We start from the raw sequence: 24,316 nt of genomic DNA, 5'->3' as shown, positions 1-24,316 counted from the left end.
ATATTTCCATGTTTATTCAGATAGCGGTGTAGATATCTCCATCTTAATACAGATGGCGGTGTAGATATTTATATGTTCATACAGATGGCGGTGCAGATATTTCCATGTTCATACAGATGGCGGTGTAGATATTTCCATGTTCATACAGATAGCGGTGTAGTTATTTCCATGTGTAAATAGATAGCTGTGTAGATATTTCCATGTATATGCAGATAGCAGTCTAGATATTTCCATTTTCATGCAGCTAGCGGTGTAGATATTTCCATGTTCAAACAGATAGCGGTGTAGATATTTCCATGTTCATACAGATAGCGGTGCAGATATTTCCATGTTCATACAGATAGCAGTGTAGATATTTCCATGTTTATACAGATAGCGGTGAAGATGTATGCATGTTTACACAGATAGCGGTGTAGGTATTTCCATGTTCATCCAGATGGCTGTGTAGATATATCCATGTTCATACAGATAGCGGTGTAGATATTTCCATGTTCATACAGATAGCGGTGTAGATATTTCCATGTTCATACAGATAACGGTGTAGATATTTCCATGTTCATACAGATAGCAGTGTAGATATTTCCATGTTAATGCAGGTAGCGGTGTAGATATCTAAATTTTCATACAGAGAGCGGTGCTGAAATTTCCATGTTTATACAGGCAGCGGTGTAGATATTTCCATGTTTATACAGATAGCGGTTTAGATATTTCCTTCTTAATACAGATGGCGGTGTAGAAATTTATATGTTCATACAGATGGCGGTGCAGATATTTCCATGTTCATACAGATGGCGGTGTAGATATTTCCATGTCTATAGAGATAGCGGTGTAGTTATTTAAATGTGTAAAGAGATAGCTGTGTTGATATTTCCATGTATATGCAGATAGCTTTGTAGATATTTCCATTTTCATGCAGATAGCGGTGTAGATATTTACATGTTCAAACAGATAGCGTTGTAGATATTTCCATGTTCATTCAGATAGCGGTGTAGACATTTCCAGGTTCATACAGATAGCGGTGCTGATATTTCCATGTTTATACAGGTAGCGGTGTAGATATTTCCATGTTTATACAGATAGTGGTGTAGATATTTCCATGTTTATACAGATAGCGGTGTAGATATTTCCATGTTTATTCAGATAGCGGTGTAGATATCTCCATTTTAATACAGATGGCGGTGTAGATATTTATATGTTCATACAGATGGCGGTGCAGATATTTCCATGTTCATACAGAAGGCGATGTAGATATGTCCATGTTCATACAGATAGCGGTGTAGTTATTTCCATGTGTAAAGAGATTGCTGTGTAGATATTTCCATCTATATGCAGATAGCTGTGTAGATATTTCCATTTCCATGCAGATAGCTGTGTATATATTTCCATCTTCAAACAGATAGCGGTGTAGATATTTCCATGTTCATAGAGATAGCGGTGTAGATATTTCCATGTTTATACAGATATCGGTGAAGATGTATGCATGTTTACACAGATAGCGGTGTAGAGATTTCCATGTTCATCCAGAGGGCTGTGTAGATATATCCATGTTCATACAGGTAGCGGTGTAGATATTTCCATGTTCATACAGATAGCGGTGTAGATATTTCCATGTTCATACAGATAGCGGTGCTGATATTTCCATGTTTATACAGGTAGCGGTGTAGATAATTCCATGTTTATACAGATAGCGGTGTAGATATTTCCATGTTTATACAGATAGCGGTGTTGATATTTCCATGTTTATACAGATAGCGGTGTAGATATCTCCATCTTAATACAGATGGCGGTGTATATATTTATATGTTCATACAGATGGCGTTGTAGATATTTCCATGTTCATCCAGATGGCTCTGTAGATATATCCATGTTCGTACAGATAGCGGTGAAGATATTTCCATGTTCATACAGATAGCGGTGTAGATGTTTCCATGTTCATACAGATAGCGGTGTAGATATTTCCATGTTCATACAGATAGCGGTGTAGCTATTTCCATGTTCATACAGATAGCCGTGTAGATATTTCCATGTTCATCCAGAGGGCTGTGTAGATATATCCATGTTCATACAGGTGGCGGTGTAGATATCTCCATGTTCATACAGATAGAGGGGCTGATATTTCCATGTTCATACAGATAGCGGTGCTGATATTTCCATGTTTATACAGATAGCTGTGTAGATATTTCCATGTTTATTCAGATAGCGGTGTAGATATCTCCGTCTTAATACAGATGGTGGTGTGGATATTTATATGTTCATACAGATGGCGGTGAAGATATTTCCATGTTCATACAGATGGCGGTGTAGATATTTCCATGTTCATACAGATAGCGGTGAAGATATTTCCATGTTCATACAGATAGCAGTGCTGATATTTCCATGTTTACACAGGTAGCGGTGTGGATATTTCCATGTTTATACAGATAGCGGTGTAGATATTTCCATGCTTATACAGATAGCGGTGTAGATATTTCCATGTTTATACAGATAGCGGTGTAGATATCTCCATTATAATACAGATGGCGGTGTAGATATTTATATGTTCATACAGATGGCGGTGCGGATATTTCCATGTTCATACAGATGGCGGTGTAGATATTTCCATGTTCATACAGATAGCGGTGTAGTTATTTCCATGCGTAAAGAGATAGCTGTGTAGATATTTCCATGTATATGCAGATAGCTGTGTAGATATTTCCATTTTCATGCAGATAGCCGTGTAGATATTTCCATGTTCAAACAGATAGCGGTGTAGATATTTCCATGTTCATACAGATAGCGGTGCAGATATTTCCATGTTCATACAGATAGCGGTGTAGATATTTCCATGTTTATACAGATAGCGGTGAAGATGTATGCATGTTTACACAGATAGCGGTGTAGATATTTCCATGTTCATACAGATGGCTGTGTAGATATATCCATGTTCATACAGATAGCGGTGTAGATATTTCCATGTTCATACAGATAGCGGTGTCGCTATTTCCATGTTCATACAGATAGCGGTGTAGATATTTCCATGTTTATACAGACAGCGGTGAAGATGTATGCATGTTTACACAGATAGCGGTGTAGATATTTCCATGTTCATACAGATAGCGGTGTAGATATTTCCATGTTCATCCAGATGGCTGTGTAGATATATCCATGTGCATACAGATAGCGGTGTAGATATTTCCATCTTCACTCAGATAGTGGTGTAGATATTTCCGTGTTCATACAGATAGCGGTGTAGCTATTTCCATGTTCATACAGATAGCGGTGTAGATATTTCCATGTTTGTACAGAGACCGTTGTAGATATTTCCATGTTCCTCCAGATGGCTGTGTAGATATATCCATGTTCATACAGATGGCGGTGTAGATATCTCCATGTTCCTACAGATAGCGGTGCTGATATTTCCATGTTTATACAGGTAGCAGTTTAGAAATTTCCATGTTTATCCAGATAGCGGTGAAGATATTTCCATGTTTATACAGATAGCGGTGTAGATATTTCCAGGTTTATACAGATAGCGGTGTAGATATCTCCATCTTAATACAGATGGCGGTGTAGATATTTATATGTTCATACAGATGGCGGTGTAGATATTTCCATGTTCATCCACATGGCTCTGTAGATATATCCATGTTCGTACAGATGGCGGTGAAGATATTTCCTTGTTCATACAGATAGCGGTGTAGATAATTCCATGTTCATACAGATAGCGGTGTAGCTATTTCCATGTTCATACAGATAGCCGTGTAGATATTTCCATGTTCATCCAGATGGCTGTGTAGATATATCCATGTTCATACAGGTGGCGGTGTAGATATCTCCATGTTCATACAGATAGAGGGGCTGATATTTCCATGTTCATACAGATAGCGGTGCTGATATTTCCATGTTTATACAGATAGCGGTGTAGATATTTCCATGTTTATTCAGATAGCGGTGTGGATATCTCCATCTTAATACAGATGGCGGTGTAGATATTTATATGTTCATACAGATGGCGGTGCAAATATTTCCATGTTCATACAGATGGCGGTGTAGGTATTTCCATGTTCATACAGATAGCGGCGTAGATATCTCCATGTTCGTACAGATAGCGGTGCTGATATTTCCATGTTTATACAGGTAGCAGTGTAGAAATTTCCATGTTTATCCAGATAGCGGTGAAGATATTTCCATGTTTATACAGATAGCGGTGTAGATATTTCCAGGTTTATACAGATAGCGGTGTAGATATCTCCATCTTAATACAGATGGCGGTGTAGATATTTATATGTTCATACAGATGGCGGTGTAGATATTTCCATGTTCATCCACATGGCTCTGTAGATATATCCATGTTCGTACAGATGGCGGTGAAGATATTTCCTTGTTCATACAGATAGCGGTGCAGATAATTCCATGTTCATACAGATAGCGGTGTAGCTATTTCCATCTTCATACAGATAGCCGTGTAGATATTTCCATGTTCATCCAGATGGCTGTGTAGATATATCCATGTTCATACAGGTGGCGGTGTAGATATCTCCATGTTCATACAGATAGAGGGGCTGATATTTCCATGTTCATACAGATAGCGGTGCTGATATTTCCATGTTTATACAGATAGCGGTGTAGATATTTCCATGTTTATTCAGATAGCGGTGTGGATATGTCCATCTTAATACAGATGGCGGTGTAGATATTTATATGTTCATACAGATGGCGGTGCAGATATTTCCATGTTCATACAGATGGCGGTGTAGATATTTCCATGTTCATACAGATAGCGGTGTAGATATTTCCATGTTCATACAGATAGCAGTGCTGAAATTTCCATGTTTATACAGGTAGCGGTGTAGATATTTCCATGTTTATACAGATAGCGGTGTAGATATTTCCATGCTTATACAGATAGCGGTGTAGATATTTCCATGTTTATACAGATAGCGGTGTAGATATCTCCATCTTAATACAGATGGCGGTGTAGATATTTATATGTTCATACAGATGGCGGTGCAGATATTTCCATGTTCATACAGATGGCGGTGTAGATATTTCCATGTTCATACAGATAGCGGTGTAGTTATTTCCATGTGTAAAGAGATAGCTCTGTAGATATTTCCATGTATATGCAGATAGCAGTGTAGATATTTCCATTTTCATGCAGATAGCCGTGTAGATATTTCCATGTTCAAACAGATAGCGGTGTAGATATTTCCATGTTCATACAGATAGCGGTGCAGATATTTCCATGTTCATACAGATAGCGGTGTAGATATTTCCATGTTTATACAGATAGCGGTGAAGATGTATGCATGTTTACACAGATAGCGGTGTAGATATTTCCATGTTCATCCAGATGGCTGTGTAGATATATCCATGTTCATACAGATAGCGGTGTAGATATTTCCATGTTCATACAGATAGCGGTGTAGCTATTTCCATGTTCATACAGATAGCGGTGTAGATATTTCCATGTTTATACAGACAGCGGTGAAGATGTATGCATGTTTACACAGATAGCGGTGTAGATATTTCCATGTTCATACAGATAGTGGTGTAGATATTTCCATGTTCATCCAGATGGCTGTGTAGATATATCCATGTTCATACATATAGCGGTGTAAATATTTCCATGTTCATTCAGATAGTGGTGTAGATATTTCCATGTTCATACAGATAGCGGTGTAGCTATTTCCATGTTCATACAGATAGCGGTGTAGATATTTCCATGTTCGTACAGAGACCGTTGTAGATATTTCCATGTTCCTCCAGATGGCTGTGTAGATATATCCATGTTCATACAGATGGCGGTGTAGATATCTCCATGTTCCTGCAGATATCAGTGCTGATATTTCCATGTTTATACAGGTAGCAGTGTAGAAATTTCCATGTTTATCCAGGTAGCGGTGAAGATATTTCTATGTTTATACAGATAGCGGTGTAGATATTTCCAGGTTTATACAGATAGCGGTGTAGATATCTCCATCTTAATACAGATGGCGGTGTAGATATTTATATGTTCATACAGATGGCTGTGTAGATATTTCCATGTTCATCCACATGTCTCTGTAGATATATCCATGTTCGTACAGATGGCGGTGAAGATATTTCCTTGTTCATACAGATAGCGGTGTAGATAATTCCATGTTCATACAGATACCGGTGTAGATATTTCCATGTTCTTACAGATAGCGTTGTAGCTATTTCCATGTTCATGCAGATAGCGGTGTAGATATTTCCATGTTCCTCCAGATGGCTGTGTAGGTATATCCATGTTCATACAGATGGCGGTGTAGATATCTCCATGTTCATACTGATAGAGGGGCTGATATTTCCATGTTCATACAGATAGCAGTGCCGATATTTCCATGTTTATACAGATAGCGGTGTAGATATTTCCATGTTTATTCAGATAGCGGTGTAGATATCTCCATCTTAATACAGATGGCAGTGTAGATATTTATATGTTCATACAGATGGCGGTGCAGATATTTCCATGTTCATACAGATGGCGGTGTAGATATTTCCATGTTCATACAGATAGCGGTGTAGTTATTTACATGTGTAAAGAGATAGCTGTGTAGATATTTCCATGTATGTGTAGATAGCTGTGTAGATATTTCCATTTTCATGCAGATAGCTGTGTAGATATTTGCGTTTTCATGCAGATAGCGGTGTATATATTTCCATCTTCAAACAGATAGCGGTGTAGATATTTCCATGTTCATACAGATAGCGGTGTAGATATTTCCATGTTCATACAGATAGCGGTGCTGATATTTCCATGTTTATACAGGTAGCGGTGTAGATATTTCCATGTTTATACAGATAGCGGTGTAGATATTTCCATGTTTATACAGATAGCGGTGTAGATATTTCCATGTTTATACACATAGCGGTGTAGATAACTCCATCTTAATACAGATCGCAGCGTAGATATTTCCATGTTCATACAGATAGCGGTGCTGATATTTCCATGTTTATACAGAGAGCGGTGTAGATATTTCCATGTTTATAGAGATAGCGGTGTAGTTATTTCCATGTGTAAAGAGATAGCTTTGTAGATATTTCCATGAATATGCAGATAGCTGTGCAGATATTTCCATTTTCATGCAGATAGCGGTGTAGATATTTCCATGTTCAAACAGATAGCGGTGTAGATATTTCCATGTTCATACAGATAGCGGTGTAGATATTTCCATGTTTATACAGATAGCGGTGAAGATGTATGCATGTTTACACAGATAGAGGTGTATATATTTCCATATTCATACAGATAGCTGTGTAGATATTTCCATGTTCATCCCGATGGCTCTGTAGTTATATCCATGTTCATACTGATGGCGGTGAAGATATTTCCATGTTCATACAGATAGCGGTGTAGATATTTCCATGTTCATACAGATAGCGGTGTAGATATTTCCATGTTCATACAGATAGCCGTGTAGCTATTTCAATGTTCATACAGATAGCGGTGAAGATATTTCCATGTTCATCCAGATGGCTGTGTAGATATATCCATGTTCATACAGATGGCGGTGAAGATATTTCCATGTTCATACAGATAGCGGTGTAGATATCTCCATGTTCATACAGATAGAGGGGCAGATATTTCCATGTTCAAACAAATTCCGGTGCTGATATTTCCTTGTTTATACTGGTAGCGGTGTAGATATATCCATGTTTATACAGATAGCGTTGTAGATATTTCCATGTTTATACAGATAGCCGTGTTGATATTTCCAAGCTAATACAGATTGCAGTGAAGATATCTCCTTCTTAATACAGATGGCCGTCTAGATATGTATATGTTCATACTGATGTCGGTGCAGATATTTCCATGTTCATACAGATGGCGGTGTAGATATTTCCATGTTTATAGATATAGCGGTGTAGTTATTTCCATGTGTAAAGAGATAGCTGTGTAGATATTTCCATGTATATGCAGATAGTGTACATATTTCCATTTTCATGCAGATAGCGGTGTAGATATTTCCATGTTCAAACAGATAGCGGTGTAGATATTTTCATGTTTATACAGATAGCGGTGAAGATGTATGCATGTTTACACAGATAGCGGTGTAGATATTTCCATGTTCATACAGATGGCTGTGTAGATATATCCATGTTCATACAGATAGCGGTGTAGATATTTCCATGTTCATACAGATAGCGGTGTAGCTATTTCCATGTTCATACAGATAGCTGTGTAGATATTTCCATGTTTATACAGATAGCGGTGAAGATGTATGCATGTTTACACAGATAGCGGTGTAGATATTTCAATGTTCATACAGATAGCGGTGTAGATATTTCCATGTACATACAGATAGCGGTGCTGATATTTCCATGTTTATATGGGTAGTGGTGTAGATATTTCCATGTTTATACAGATAGCGGTGTAGATATTTCCAGGTTTATACAGACAGCGGTGTAGATATCTCCATCTTAATACAGATGGCGGTGTAGATATTTATATGTTCATACAGATGGCGGTGCAGATATTTCCATGTTCATACAGATGGCGGTGTAGATATTTCCATGTTTATAGAGATAGCGGTGTAGTTATTTCCTCGTGTAAAGAGATATCTTTGTGGATTTTTCCAGGTATATGCAGATAGCTGTGTAGATATTTCCATTTTCATGCAGATAGCGGTGTAGGTATTTCCATGTTCAAACAGATAGCGGTGTAGATATTTCCATGTTCATACAGATAGCGCTGTAGATATTTCCATGTTTATACAGATAGCGGTGAAGATGTATGCATGTTTACACAGATAGCGGTGAATATATTTCCATGTTCATACAGATAGCTGTGTAGATATTTCAATGTTCATCCAGATGGCTGTGTAGATATATCCATGTTCATACAGATGGCGGTGAAGATTTTTCCATGTTCATACAGATAGCGGTGTAGATATTTCCATGTTCATGCAGATAGTGGTGTAGATATTTCTATGTTCATACAGATAGCGGTGTAGCTATTTCCATGTTCATACAGATAGCGGTGCAGATATTTCCATGTTCATCCAGATGGCTGTGTAGATATATCCTTGTTCATACAGATGGCGGTGAAGATATTTCCATGTTCATACAGATAGCGGTGTAGATATTTCCATGTTCACACAGATAGCGGTGTAGGTATTTCCATGTTCATACAGATAGAGGGGCTGATATTTCCATGTTCATACAGATAGCGGTGTTGATATTTCCATGTTTATACAGGTAGCGGTGTAGATATTTCCATGTTCTTACAGATAGCGGTGTAGATATTTCCATGTTCATACAGATAGCGGTGTAGATATTTCCAAGTTCATACAGATAGCGGTGCTGATATTTCCATGTTTATACAGGTAGCGGTGTAGATATTTCCATGTTTATACAGATAGCGGTGTAGATATCTCCATCTTAATATAGATGGCGGTGTAGATATTTATATGTTCATACAGATGGCGGTGCAGATATTTCCATGTTCATACAGATGGCGGTGTAGATATTTGTATGTTTATAGAGATAGCGCTGTAGTTATTTCCATGTATAAAGAGATATCTTTGTAGATATTTCCATGTATATGCAGATCGCTGTGTAGAGATTTCCATTTTCATGCAGATAGCGGTGTAGATATTTCCACGTGTAAAGAGATAGCTGTGTAGATATTTCCATGTACATGCAGATAGCTGTGTAGATATTTCCATGTTCATACAGATGGCTGTGTAGATATATCCATGTTCATACAGATGGCGTTGAAGATATTTCCATGATCATACAGATAGCGGTGTAGCTATTTCCATGTTCATAGAGATAGCGGTGTAGATATTTCCATGTTCATACCGATAGCGGTGCTGATATTTCCATGTTTATACAGGTAGCGGTGTAGATAATTCCATGTTTATACAGATAGCGGTGTAGATATTTCCATGTTTATACAGATAGCGGTGTAAATATTTCCATGTTTATACAGATAGCGGTGTAGATATCTCCTTCTTAATGCAGATGGCGGTGAAGATATTTATATGTTCATACAGATGGCGGTGCAGATATTTCCATGTTCATAGAGATGGCGGTGTAGATATTTCCATGTTTAAAGAGATAGCGGTGTAGTTATTTCCATGTGTAAAGAGATAGCTGCGTGGATATTTCCATGTATATGCAGATAGCTGTGTAGATATTTCCATTTTCATGCAGATAGCTTTGTAGATATTTCCATGTTCAGATAGCGGTGTAGATATTTCCATGTTCATGCAGATAGCGGTGCTGATATTTCCATGTTTATACAGGTAGCGGTGTAGATATTTCCATGTTTATACAGATTGCGGTGTAGATATTTCCATGTTTATACAGATAGCGGTGTAGATATTTCCAAGTTTATACAGATAGCGGTGTAGATATCTCCATCTTAATATAGATGGCGGTGTAGATATTTATATGTTCATTCAGATGACGGTGCAGATATTTCCATGTTCATACAGATGGCAGTGTAGATATTTGTATGTTTATAGAGATAGCGCTGTAGTTATTTCCATGTGTAAAGAGATAGCTTTGTAGATATTTCCATGTATATGCAGATAGCTGCGTAGATATTTCCATTTTCATGCAGATAGCGGTGTAGATATTTCCATGTTCAGATAGCGGTGTAGATATTTCCATGTTCATACACATAGCAGTGTAGATATTTCCATGTTCATACAGATAGCGGTGTATGTATTTCCATGTTCATACAGATAGCGGTGTATGTATTTCCATGTTCATACAGATAGCGGTGAAGATATTTCCATGTTCATACAGATAGCGGTGTAGATATTTCCATGTTCATATAGATAGCGGTGCTGATATTTCCATGTTTATACAGGTAGTGGTGTAGATATTTCCATGTATATACAGATAGCGGTGTAGATATTTCCATGTTTATACAGATAGCGGTGTAGATATTTCCATGTTTATACAGATAGCAGTGTAGATATCTCTATCTTAATACAGATGGTGGTGTAGATATTTATATTTTCATACAGATGGTGGTGCAGATATTTCCATGTTCATACAGATGGCGGTGTAGATATTTCCATGTTCATACAGATAACGGTGTAGTTATTTCCACGTGTAAAGAGATAGCTGTGTAGATATTTAAATGTATATGCAGATAGCAGTGTAGATATTTCCATTTTCATGTAGATAGCGGTGTAGATATCTCCATCTTAATATAGATGGCGGTGTATATATTTATATGTTCATACAGATGGCATTGCAGATATTTCCATGTTCATACAGATGGCGGTGTAGATATTTGTATGTTTATAGAGATAGCGCTGTAGTTATTTCCATGTGTTAGGAGATAGCTTTGTAGATATTTCCATGTATATGCAGATCGCTGTGTAGATATTTCCATTTTCATGCAGATAGCGGTGTAGATATTTCCATGTTCAAACAGATAGCGGTGTTGATATTTCCATTTTCATACAGATAGCAGTGTAGATATTTCCATGTTTATACAGATAGCGGTGAAGATGTATGCATGTTTACACAGATAGCAGTGTAGATATTTCCATCTTCATACAGATAGCGGTGTAGATATTTCCATGTTCATTCAGATGGCTGTGTAGATATATCCATGTTCATACAGATGGCGGTGAAGATATTTCCATGTTCATACAGATAGCGATGTAGTTATTTCCATGTGTAAAGAGATAGCTGTGTAGATATTTCCATGTATATGCAGATAGCTGTGTAGATATTTCCATTTTCATGCAGATAGCGGTTTAGATATTTCCATGTTCAAACAGATAGCGGTGTAGATATTTCCATGTTCATACAGATAGCGGTGTAGATATTTCCATGTTTATACAGATAGCGGTGTAGATATCTCCATCTTAATACAGATGGTGTTGTAGATATTTATATGTTCATACTGATAGCGGTGCTGATATTTCCATGTTTATACAGGTAGCGGTGTAGATATTTCCATGTTTATACAGATAGCAGTGTGGATATTTCCATGTTCATCCAGAGGGCTGTGTAGATATATCCATGTTCATACAGATAGCGGTGTAGATATTTCCATGTTCATACAGATAGCGGTGTAGATATTTCCATGTTCATACAGATAGCGGAGTAGATATTTCCATGTTCATACTGATAGCGGTGCTGATATTTCCATGTTTATACAGGTAGCGGTGTAGATATTTCCATGTTTATACAGATAGCGGTGTAGATATTTCCATGTTTATACAGATAGCGGTGTAGATATTTCCATGTTTATACAGATCGCGGTGTAGATATCTCCATCTTAATACAGATGGTGGTGTAGATATTTATATGTTCATACAGATGGCGGTGCAGATATTTCCATGTTCATACAGATGGCGGTGTGGATATTTCCATGTTCATACAGATAGCGGTGTAGTTATTTCCAAGTGTAAAGATATAGCTGTGTAGATATTTCCATGTATATGCAGATAGCAGTGTAGATATTTCCATTTTCATGCAGATAGCGGTGTAGATATTTCCATGTTCAAACAGATAGCGGTGTAGATATTTCCATGTTCATACAGATAGCGATGTAGATATTTCCATGTTCATACAGATAGCGGTGTAGATATTTCCATGTTTATACAGATAGCGGTGAAGATGTATGCATGTTTACACAGATAGCGGTGTAGATATTTCCATGTTCATACAGATAGTGGTGTAGATATTTCCATGTTCATCCAGATGGCTGTGTAGATATATCCATGTTCATACAGATAGTGGTGTAGATATTTCCATGTTCATACAGATAGCGGTGCTGATATTTCCATGTTTATACAGGCAGCGGTGTAGCTATTTCCATGTTCCTACAGATAGAGGTGTAGATATTTCCATGTTCATACAGATAGCGGTGCTGATATTTCCATGTTTATACAGGCAGCGGTGTAGATATTTCCATGTTTATACAGATAGCGGTTTAGATATTTCCTTCTTAATACAGATGGCGGTGTATTTATATGTTCATACAGATGGCGGTGTAGATATTTCCATGTTTATACAGATAGCAGTGTATATATCTCCATCTTAATACAGATGGCGGTGTAGATATTTATATGTTCATACAGATGGCGGTGCAGATATTTCCATGTTCATACAGATGGCGGTGTAGTTATTTCCATGTTCATACAGATAGTGGTGTAGTTATTTCCATGTGTAAAGAGATAGCTGTGTAGATATTTAAATGTATATGCAGATTGCAGTGTAGATATTTCCAGTTTCATGCAGATAGCGGTGTAGATATTTCCATGTCCAAACAGATAGCGGTGTAGGTATTTCCATGTTCATACAGATAGCGGTGTAGATATTTCCATGTTCATACCGATAGCGGTGCAGATATTTCCATGTTTATACAGATAGTGGTGAAGATGTATGCATGTTTACACAGATAGAGGTGTAGATATTTCCATGTTCATCCAGATGGCTGTGTAGATATATCCATGTTCATACAGATAGCGGTGTAGATATTTCCATGTTCATACAGATAGCGGTGTAGATATTTCCATGTTCATACAGATAGCTGTGTAGATATTTCCATGTTCATACAGATAGCGGTGTAGAAATTTCCATGTTTATCCAGATAGCGGTGAAGATATTTCCATGTTTATACAGATAGCGGTGTAGATATTTCCAGGTTTATACAGATAGCGGTGTAGATATCTCCATCTTAATACAGATGGCGGTGTAGATATTCATATGTTCATACAGATGGCGGTGTAGATATTTCCATGTTCTTCCAGATGGCTCTGTAGATATATCCATGTTCGTACAGATGGCGGTGAAGATATTTCCTTGTTCATACAGATAGCGGTGTAGATATTTCCATGTTCATACAGATAGCGGTGTAGATATTTCCATGTTCATACAGATAGCGGTGTAGCTATTTCCATGTTCATACAGATAGCGGTGTAGATATTTCCATGTTCCTCCAGATGGCTGTGTAAATATATCCATGTTCATACAGATGGCGGTGTAGATATCTCCATGTTCATACAGATAGAGGGGCTGATATTTCCATGTTCATACAGATAGCAGTGCCGATATTTCCATGTTTATACAGATAGCGGTGTAGATATTTCCATGTTTATTCAGATAGCGGTGTAGATATCTCCATCTTAATACAGATGGCAGTGTAGATATTTATATGTTCATCCAGATGGCGGTGCAGATATTTCCATGTTCATACAGATGGCGGTGTAGATATTTCCATGTTCATACAGATAGCGGTGTAGTTATTTACATGTGTAAAGAGATAGCTGTGTAGATATTTCCATGTATATGCAGATAGCTGTGTAGATATTTCCATTTTCACGCAGATAGCTGTGTAGATATTTCCATTTTCATGCAGATAGCGGTGTATATATTTCCATCTTCAAACAGATAGCGGTGTAGATATTTCCATGTTCATACAGATAGCGGTGTAGATATTTCCATGTTCATACAGATAGCGGTGCTGATATTTCCATGTTTATACAGGTAGCGGTGTAGATATTTCCATGTTTATACAGATAGCGGTGTAGATATTTCCATGTTTATACAGATAGCGGTGTAGATATTTCCATGTTTATACACATAGCGGTGTAGATAACTCCATCTTAATACAGATGGCGGTGTAGATATTTATATGTTCATACAGATGGCGGCGCAGATATTTCCATATTCATACAGATGGCGGTGTAGATATTTCCATGTTTATAGAGATAGCGGTGTAGTTATTTCCATGTGTAAAGAGATAGCTTTGTAGATATTTCCATGTATATGCAGATAGCTGTGTAGATATTTCCATTTTCATGCAGATAGCGGTGTAGATATTTCCATGTTCAAACAGATAGCGGTGTAGATATTTCCATGTTCATACAGATAGCGGTGTAGATATTTCCATGTTTATACAGATAGCGGTGAAGATGTATGCATGTTTACACAGATAGCGGTGTATATATTTCCATGTTCATACAGATAGCTGTGTAGATATTTCCATGTTCATCCCGATGGCTCTGTACTTATATCCATGTTCATACAGATGGCGGTGAAGATATTTCCATGTTCATACAGATAGCGGTGTAGATATTTCCATGTTCATACAGATAGCGGTGAAGATATTTCCATGTTCATACAGATAGCGGTGTAGCTATTTCCATGTTCATACAGATAGCGGTGAAGTTATTTCCATGTTCATCCAGATGGCTGTGTAGATATATCCATGTTCATACAGATGGCGGTGAGTATATTTCCATGTTCATACAGATAGCGGTGTAGATATCTCCATGCTCATACAGATAGAGGGGCTGATATTTCCATGTTCAAACAGATACCGGTGCTGATATTTCCTTGTTTATACAGGTAGCGGTGTAGATATATCCATGTTTATACAGATAGCATTGTAGATATTTCCATGTTTATACAGATAGCGGTGTTGATATTTCCATGCTTATACAGATTTCGGTGAAGATATCTCCATCTTAATACAGATGGCCGTCTAGATATGTATATGTTCATACTGATGTCGGTGCAGATATTTCCATGTTCATACAGATGGCGGTGTAGATATTTCCATGTTTATAGATATAGCGGTGTAGTTATTTCCATGTGTAAAGAGATAGCTGTGTAGATATTTCCATGTATATGCAGATAGTGTACATATTTCCATTTTCATGCAGATAGCGGTGTAGATATTTCCATGTTCAAACAGATAGCGGTGTAGATACTTCCATGTTTATACAGATAGCGGTGAAGATGTATGCATGTTTACACAGATAGCGGTGTAGATATTTCCATGTTCATACAGATGGCTGTGTAGATATATCCATGTTCATACAGATAGCGGTGTAGATATTTCCATGTTCATACAGATAGTGGTGTAGCTATTTCCATTTTCATACAGATAGCTGTGTAGATATTTCCATGTTTATACAGATAGCGGTGAAGATGTAAGCATGTTTACACAGATAGCGGTGTAGATATTTCAATGTTCATACAGATAGCGGTGTAGATATTTCCATGTACATACAGATAGCGGTGCTGATGTTTCCATGTTTATATGGGTGGCGGTGTAGATATTTCCATGTTTATACAGATAGCGGTGTAGATATTTCCAGGTTTATACAGACAGCAGTGTAGATATCTCCATCTTAATACAGATGGCGGTGTAGATATTTATATGTTGATACAGATGGCGGTGCAGATATTTCCATGTTCATACCGATGGCGGTGTAGATATTTCCATGTTTATAGAGATAGCGGTGTAGTTATTTCCTTGTATAAAGAGATATCTTTGTGGATATTTCCAGGTATATGCAGATAGCTGTGTAGATATTTCCATTTTCATGCAGATAGCGGTGTAGATATTTCCATGTTCAAACAGATAGCGGTGTAGATATTTCCATGTTCATACAGATAGCGGTGTAGATATTTCCATGTTTATACAGATAGCGGTGAAGTTGTATGCATGTTTACACAGATAGCGGTGTATATATTTCCATGTTCATACAGATAGCTGTGTAGATATTTCCATGTTCATCCAGATGGCTGTGTAGGTATATCCATGTTCATACAGATGGCGGTGAAGATTTTTCCATGTTCATACAGATAGCGGTGTAGATATTTCCATGTTCATACAGATAGCGGTGTAGATATTTCCATGTTCATACAGATAGCGGTGTAACTATTTAAATGTTCATACAGATAGCGGTGCAGATATTTCCATGTTCATCCAGATGTCTGTGTAGATATATCCTTGTTCATACAGATGGCGGTGAAGATATTTCCATGTTCATACAGATAGCGGTGTAGATATTTCCATGTTCACACAGATAGCGGTGTAAGTATTTCCATGTTCATACAGATAGAGGGGCTGATATTTCCATGTTCATACAGATAGCGGTGTTGATATTTCCATGTTTATAAAGGTAGCGGTGTAGATATTTCCATATTTATACAGATAGCGGTGTAGATATTTCCATGTTTATACAGGCAGCGGTTTAGATATTTCCATGTTTATACAGATGGTGGTGTAGATATCTCCATCTTAATACAGATCGCCGGGTAGATATTTATATGTTCATACAGATGGCAGTGCAGATATTTCCGTGTTCATACAGATGGCGGTGTAGATATTTCCATGTTCATACAGATAGCGGTGTAGTTATTTCCACGTGTAAAGAGATAGCTGTGTAGATATTTCCATGTATATGCAGATAGCTGTGTAGGTATTTCCATTTTCTTGCAGATAGCGGTGTAGATATTTCAATGTTCAGATAGCGGTGTAGATATTTCCATGTTCATACAGATAGCGGTGTAGATATTTCCATGTTTATACAGATTGTGGTGAAGATGTATGCATTTTTACACAGATAGCGGTGTAGATATTTCCATGTTCATACAGATAGCGGTGTAGATATTTCCGTGTTCATCCAGATGGCTGTGTAGATTTATTCATGTTCATACAGATAGCGGTGTAGATATTTCCATGTTCATACAGATAGCGGTGTAGATATTTCCATGTTCATCCAGATGGCTGTGTAGATATATCCATGTTCATACAGATGGCGGTGAAGATATTTCCATGTTCATACAGATAGCGGTGTAGTTATTTCCATGTGTAAAGAGATAGCTGTGAATATTTCCATGTACATGCAGATAGCTGTGTAGATATTTCCATTTTCATGCAGATAGCGTTTTAGATATTTCCATGTTCAAACAGATAGCGGTGTAGATATTCCCATGTTCATACAGATCACGGTGTAGATTTTTCCATGTTCATCCAGATGGATGTGTAGACATATCCATGTTCATACAGATGGAGGTGAAGATATTTCCATGTTCATACAGATAGCGGTGTAGATATTTCCATTTTCATACAGATAGCGGTGTAGATATTTCCATGTTCATACAGATGGCTGTGTAGATATATCCATGTTCATACAGATGGCGTTGAAGATATTTCCATGTTCATACAGTGAGTGGTGTAGCTATTTCCATGTTCATACAGATAGCGGTGTAGATATTTCCATGTTCATACCGATAGCGGTGCTGATATTTCCATGTTTATACAGGTAGCGGTGTAGATATTTCCATGTTTATACAGATAGCGGTGTAGATATTTCCATGTTTATACTGATAGCGGTGTAAATATTTCCATGTTTATACAGATAGCGGTGTAGATATCTCCTTCTTAATGCTCATGGCGGTGTAGATATTTATATGTTCATACAGATGGCGGTGCAGATATTTCCATGTTCATAGAGATGGCGGTGTAGATATTTCCATGTTTAAAGAGATAGCGGTGTAGTTATTTCCATGTGTAAAAAGATAGCTGCGTGGATATTTCCATGTATATGCAGATAGCTGTGTAGATATTTCCATTTTCATGCAGATAGTGGTGTAGATATTTCCATGTTCAGATAGCGGTGTAGATATTTCCATATTCATGCAGATAGCGGTGCTGATATTTCCATGTTTATACAGGTAGTGGTGTAGATATTTCCATGTTTATACAGATTGCGGTGTAGATATTTCCATGTTTATACAGATAGCGGTGTAGATATTTCCAAGTTTATACAGATAGCGGTGTAGATATCTCCATCTTAATATAGATGGCGGTGTAGATATTTATATGTTCACACAGATGGCGGTGCAGATATTTCCATGTTCATACAGATGGCAGTGTAGATATTTGTATGTTTATAGAGATAGCGCTGTAGTTATTTCCATGTGTAAAGAGATAGCTTTGTAGATATTTCCATGTATATGCAGATCGCTGTGTAGATATTTCCATTTTCATGCAGATAGCGGTGTAGATATTTCCATGTTCAGATAGCGGTGTAGATATTTCCATGTTCATACAGATAGCAGTGTAGATATTTCCATGTTTATATAGATAGCGGTGAAGATGTGTGCATGTTTACACAGATAGCGTTGTAGATATTTCCATCTTCATACAGATAGCAGTGTAGATATTTCCATGTTCATACAGATAGCGGTGTAGATATTTCCATGTTCATACAGATAGCGGTGAAGATATTTCCATGTTCATACAGATAGCGGTGTAGATATTTCCATGTTCATACAGATAGCGGTGCTGATATTTCCATGTTTATACAGGTAGTGGTGTAGATATTTCCATGTATATACAGATAGCGGTGTAGATATTTCCATGTTTATACAGATAGCGGTGTAGATATTTCCATGTTTATACAGATAGCAGTGTAGATATCTCTATCTTAATACAGATGGTGGTGTAGATATTTATATTTTCATACAGATGGTGGTGCAGATATTTCCATGTTCATACAGATGGCGGTGTAGATATTTCCATGTTCATACAGATAACGGTGTAGTTATTTCCACGTGTAAAGAGATAGCTGTGTAGATATTTAAATGTATATGCAGATAGCAGTGTAGATATTTCCATTTTCATGTAGATAGCGGTGTAGATATCTCCATCTTAATATAGATGGCGGTGTATATATTTATATGTTCATACAGATGGCATTGCAGATATTTCCATGTTCATACAGATGGCGGTGTAGATATTTGTATGTTTATAGAGATAGCGCTGTAGTTATTTCCATGTGTTAGGAGATAGCTTTGTAGATATTTCCATGTATATGCAGATCGCTGTGTAGATATTTCCATTTTCATGCAGATAGCGGTGTAGATATTTCCATGTTCAAACAGATAGCGGTGTTGATATTTCCATTTTCATACAGATAGCAGTGTAGATATTTCCATGTTTATACAGATAGCGGTGAAGATGTATGCATGTTTACACAGATAGCAGTGTAGATATTTCCATCTTCATACAGATAGCGGTGTAGATATTTCCATGTTCATTCAGATGGCTGTGTAGATATATCCATGTTCATACAGATGGCGGTGAAGATATTTCCATGTTCATACAGATAGCGATGTAGTTATTTCCATGTGTAAAGAGATAGCTGTGTAGATATTTCCATGTATATGCAGATAGCTGTGTAGATATTTCCATTTTCATGCAGATAGCGGTTTAGATATTTCCATGTTCAAACAGATAGCGGTGTAGATATTTCCATGTTCATACAGATAGCGGTGTAGATATTTCCATGTTTATACAGATAGCGGTGTAGATATCTCCATCTTAATACAGATGGTGTTGTAGATATTTATATGTTCATACTGATAGCGGTGCTGATATTTCCATGTTTATACAGGTAGCGGTGTAGATATTTCCATGTTTATACAGATAGCAGTGTGGATATTTCCATGTTCATCCAGAGGGCTGTGTAGATATATCCATGTTCATACAGATAGCGGTGTAGATATTTCCATGTTCATACAGATAGCGGTGTAGATATTTCCATGTTCATACAGATAGCGGAGTAGATATTTCCATGTTCATACTGATAGCGGTGCTGATATTTCCATGTTTATACAGGTAGCGGTGTAGATATTTCCATGTTTATACAGATAGCGGTGTAGATATTTCCATGTTTATACAGATAGCGGTGTAGCTATTTCCATGTTTATACAGATCGCGGTGTAGATATCTCCATCTTAATACAGATGGTGGTGTAGATATTTATATGTTCATACAGATGGCGGTGCAGATATTTCCATGTTCATACAGATGGCGGTGTGGATATTTCCATGTTCATACAGATAGCGGTGTAGTTATTTCCATGTGTAAAGATATAGCTGTGTAGATATTTCCATGTATATGCAGATAGCAGTGTAGATATTTCCATTTTCATGCAGATAGCGGTGTAGATATTTCCATGTTCAAACAGATAGCGGTGTAGATATTTCCATGTTCATACAGATAGCGATGTAGATATTTCCATGTTCATACAGATAGCGGTGTAGATATTTCCATGTTTATACAGATAGCGGTGAAGATGTATGCATGTTTACACAGATAGCGGTGTAGATATTTCCATGTTCATACAGATAGTGGTGTAGATATTTCCATGTTCATCCAGATGGCTGTGTAGATATATCCATGTTCATACAGATAGTGGTGTAGATATTTCCATGTTCATACAGATAGCGGTGCTGATATTTCCATGTTTATACAGGCAGCGGTGTAGCTATTTCCATGTTCCTACAGATAGAGGTGTAGATATTTCCATGTTCATACAGATAGCGGTGCTGATATTTCCATGTTTATACAGGCAGCGGTGTAGATATTTCCATGTTTATACAGATAGCGGTTTAGATATTTCCTTCTTAATACAGATGGCGGTGTATTTATATGTTCATACAGATGGCGGTGTAGATATTTCCATGTTTATACAGATAGCAGTGTATATATCTCCATCTTAATACAGATGGCGGTGTAGATATTTATATGTTCATACAGATGGCGGTGCAGATATTTCCATGTTCATACAGATGGCGGTGTAGTTATTTCCATGTTCATACAGATAGTGGTGTAGTTATTTCCATGTGTAAAGAGATAGCTGTGTAGATATTTAAATGTATATGCAGATTGCAGTGTAGATATTTCCAGTTTCATGCAGATAGCGGTGTAGATATTTCCATGTCCAAACAGATAGCGGTGTAGGTATTTCCATGTTCATACAGATAGCGGTGTAGATATTTCCATGTTCATACCGATAGCGGTGCAGATATTTCCATGTTTATACAGATAGTGGTGAAGATGTATGCATGTTTACACAGATAGAGGTGTAGATATTTCCATGTTCATCCAGATGGCTGTGTAGATATATCCATGTTCATACAGATAGCGGTGTAGATATTTCCATGTTCATACAGATAGCGGTGTAGATATTTCCATGTTCATACAGATAGCTGTGTAGATATTTCCATGTTCATACAGATAGCGGTGTAGAAATTTCCATGTTTATCCAGATAGCGGTGAAGATATTTCCATGTTTATACAGATAGCGGTGTTGATATTTCCAGGTTTATACAGATAGCGGTGTAGATATCTCCATCTTAATACAGATGGCGGTGTAGATATTCATATGTTCATACAGATGGCGGTGTAGATATTTCCATGTTCTTCCAGATGGCTCTGTAGATATATCCATGTTCGTACAGATGGCGGTGAAGATATTTCCTTGTTCATACAGATAGCGGTGTAGATATTTCCATGTTCATACAGATAGCGGTGTAGATATTTCCATGTTCATACAGATAGCGGTGTAGCTATTTCCATGTTCATACAGATAGCGGTGTAGATATTTCCATGTTCCTCCAGATGGCTGTGTAAATATATCCATGTTCATACAGATGGCGGTGTAGATATCTCCATGTTCATACAGATAGAGGGGCTGATATTTCCATGTTCATACAGATAGCAGTGCCGATATTTCCATGTTTATACAGATAGCGGTGTAGATATTTCCATGTTTATTCAGATAGCGGTGTAGATATCTCCATCTTAATACAGATGGCAGTGTAGATATTTATATGTTCATCCAGATGGCGGTGCAGATATTTCCATGTTCATACAGATGGCGGTGTAGATATTTCCATGTTCATACAGATAGCGGTGTAGTTATTTACATGTGTAAAGAGATAGCTGTGTAGATATTTCCATGTATATGCAGATAGCTGTGTAGATATTTCCATTTTCACGCAGATAGCTGTGTAGATATTTCCATTTTCATGCAGATAGCGGTGTATATATTTCCATCTTCAAACAGATAGCGGTGTAGATATTTCCATGTTCATACAGATAGCGGTGTAGATATTTCCATGTTCATACAGATAGCGGTGCTGATATTTCCATGTTTATACAGGTAGCGGTGTAGATATTTCCATGTTTATACAGATAGCGGTGTAGATATTTCCATGTTTATACAGATAGCGGTGTAGATATTTCCATGTTTATACACATAGCGGTGTAGATAACTCCATCTTAATACAGATGGCGGTGTAGATATTTATATGTTCATACAGATGGCGGCGCAGATATTTCCATATTCATACAGATGGCGGTGTAGATATTTCCATGTTTATAGAGATAGCGGTGTAGTTATTTCCATGTGTAAAGAGATAGCTTTGTAGATATTTCCATGTATATGCAGATAGCTGTGTAGATATTTCCATTTTCATGCAGATAGCGGTGTAGATATTTCCATGTTCAAACAGATAGCGGTGTAGATATTTCCATGTTCATACAGATAGCGGTGTAGATATTTCCATGTTTATACAGATAGCGGTGAAGATGTATGCATGTTTACACAGATAGCGGTGTATATATTTCCATGTTCATACAGATAGCTGTGTAGATATTTCCATGTTCATCCCGATGGCTCTGTACTTATATCCATGTTCATACAGATGGCGGTGAAGATATTTCCATGTTCATACAGATAGCGGTGTAGATATTTCCATGTTCATACAGATAGCGGTGAAGATATTTCCATGTTCATACAGATAGCGGTGTAGCTATTTCCATGTTCATACAGATAGCGGTGAAGTTATTTCCATGTTCATCCAGATGGCTGTGTAGATATATCCATGTTCATACAGATGGCGGTGAGTATATTTCCATGTTCATACAGATAGCGGTGTAGATATCTCCATGCTCATACAGATAGAGGGGCTGATATTTCCATGTTCAAACAGATACCGGTGCTGATATTTCCTTGTTTATACAGGTAGCGGTGTAGATATATCCATGTTTATACAGATAGCATTGTAGATATTTCCATGTTTATACAGATAGCGGTGTTGATATTTCCATGCTTATACAGATTTCGGTGAAGATATCTCCATCTTAATACAGATGGCCGTCTAGATATGTATATGTTCATACTGATGTCGGTGCAGATATTTCCATGTTCATACAGATGGCGGTGTAGATATTTCCATGTTTATAGATATAGCGGTGTAGTTATTTCCATGTGTAAAGAGATAGCTGTGTAGATATTTCCATGTATATGCAGATAGTGTACATATTTCCATTTTCATGCAGATAGCGGTGTAGATATTTCCATGTTCAAACAGATAGCGGTGTAGATACTTCCATGTTTATACAGATAGCGGTGAAGATGTATGCATGTTTACACAGATAGCGGTGTAGATATTTCCATGTTCATACAGATGGCTGTGTAGATATATCCATGTTCATACAGATAGCGGTGTAGATATTTCCATGTTCATACAGATAGTGGTGTAGCTATTTCCATTTTCATACAGATAGCTGTGTAGATATTTCCATGTTTATACAGATAGCGGTGAAGATGTAAGCATGTTTACACAGATAGCGGTGTAGATATTTCAATGTTCATACAGATAGCGGTGTAGATATTTCCATGTACATACAGATAGCGGTGCTGATGTTTCCATGTTTATATGGGTGGCGGTGTAGATA

This window comes from Gorilla gorilla, chromosome Y, assembly GCF_029281585.2.
Source record: "Gorilla gorilla gorilla isolate KB3781 chromosome Y, NHGRI_mGorGor1-v2.1_pri, whole genome shotgun sequence".
Lineage (NCBI taxonomy): Eukaryota > Metazoa > Chordata > Mammalia > Primates > Hominidae > Gorilla > Gorilla gorilla.
Note: the sequence above shows the minus strand (reverse complement) of the source record.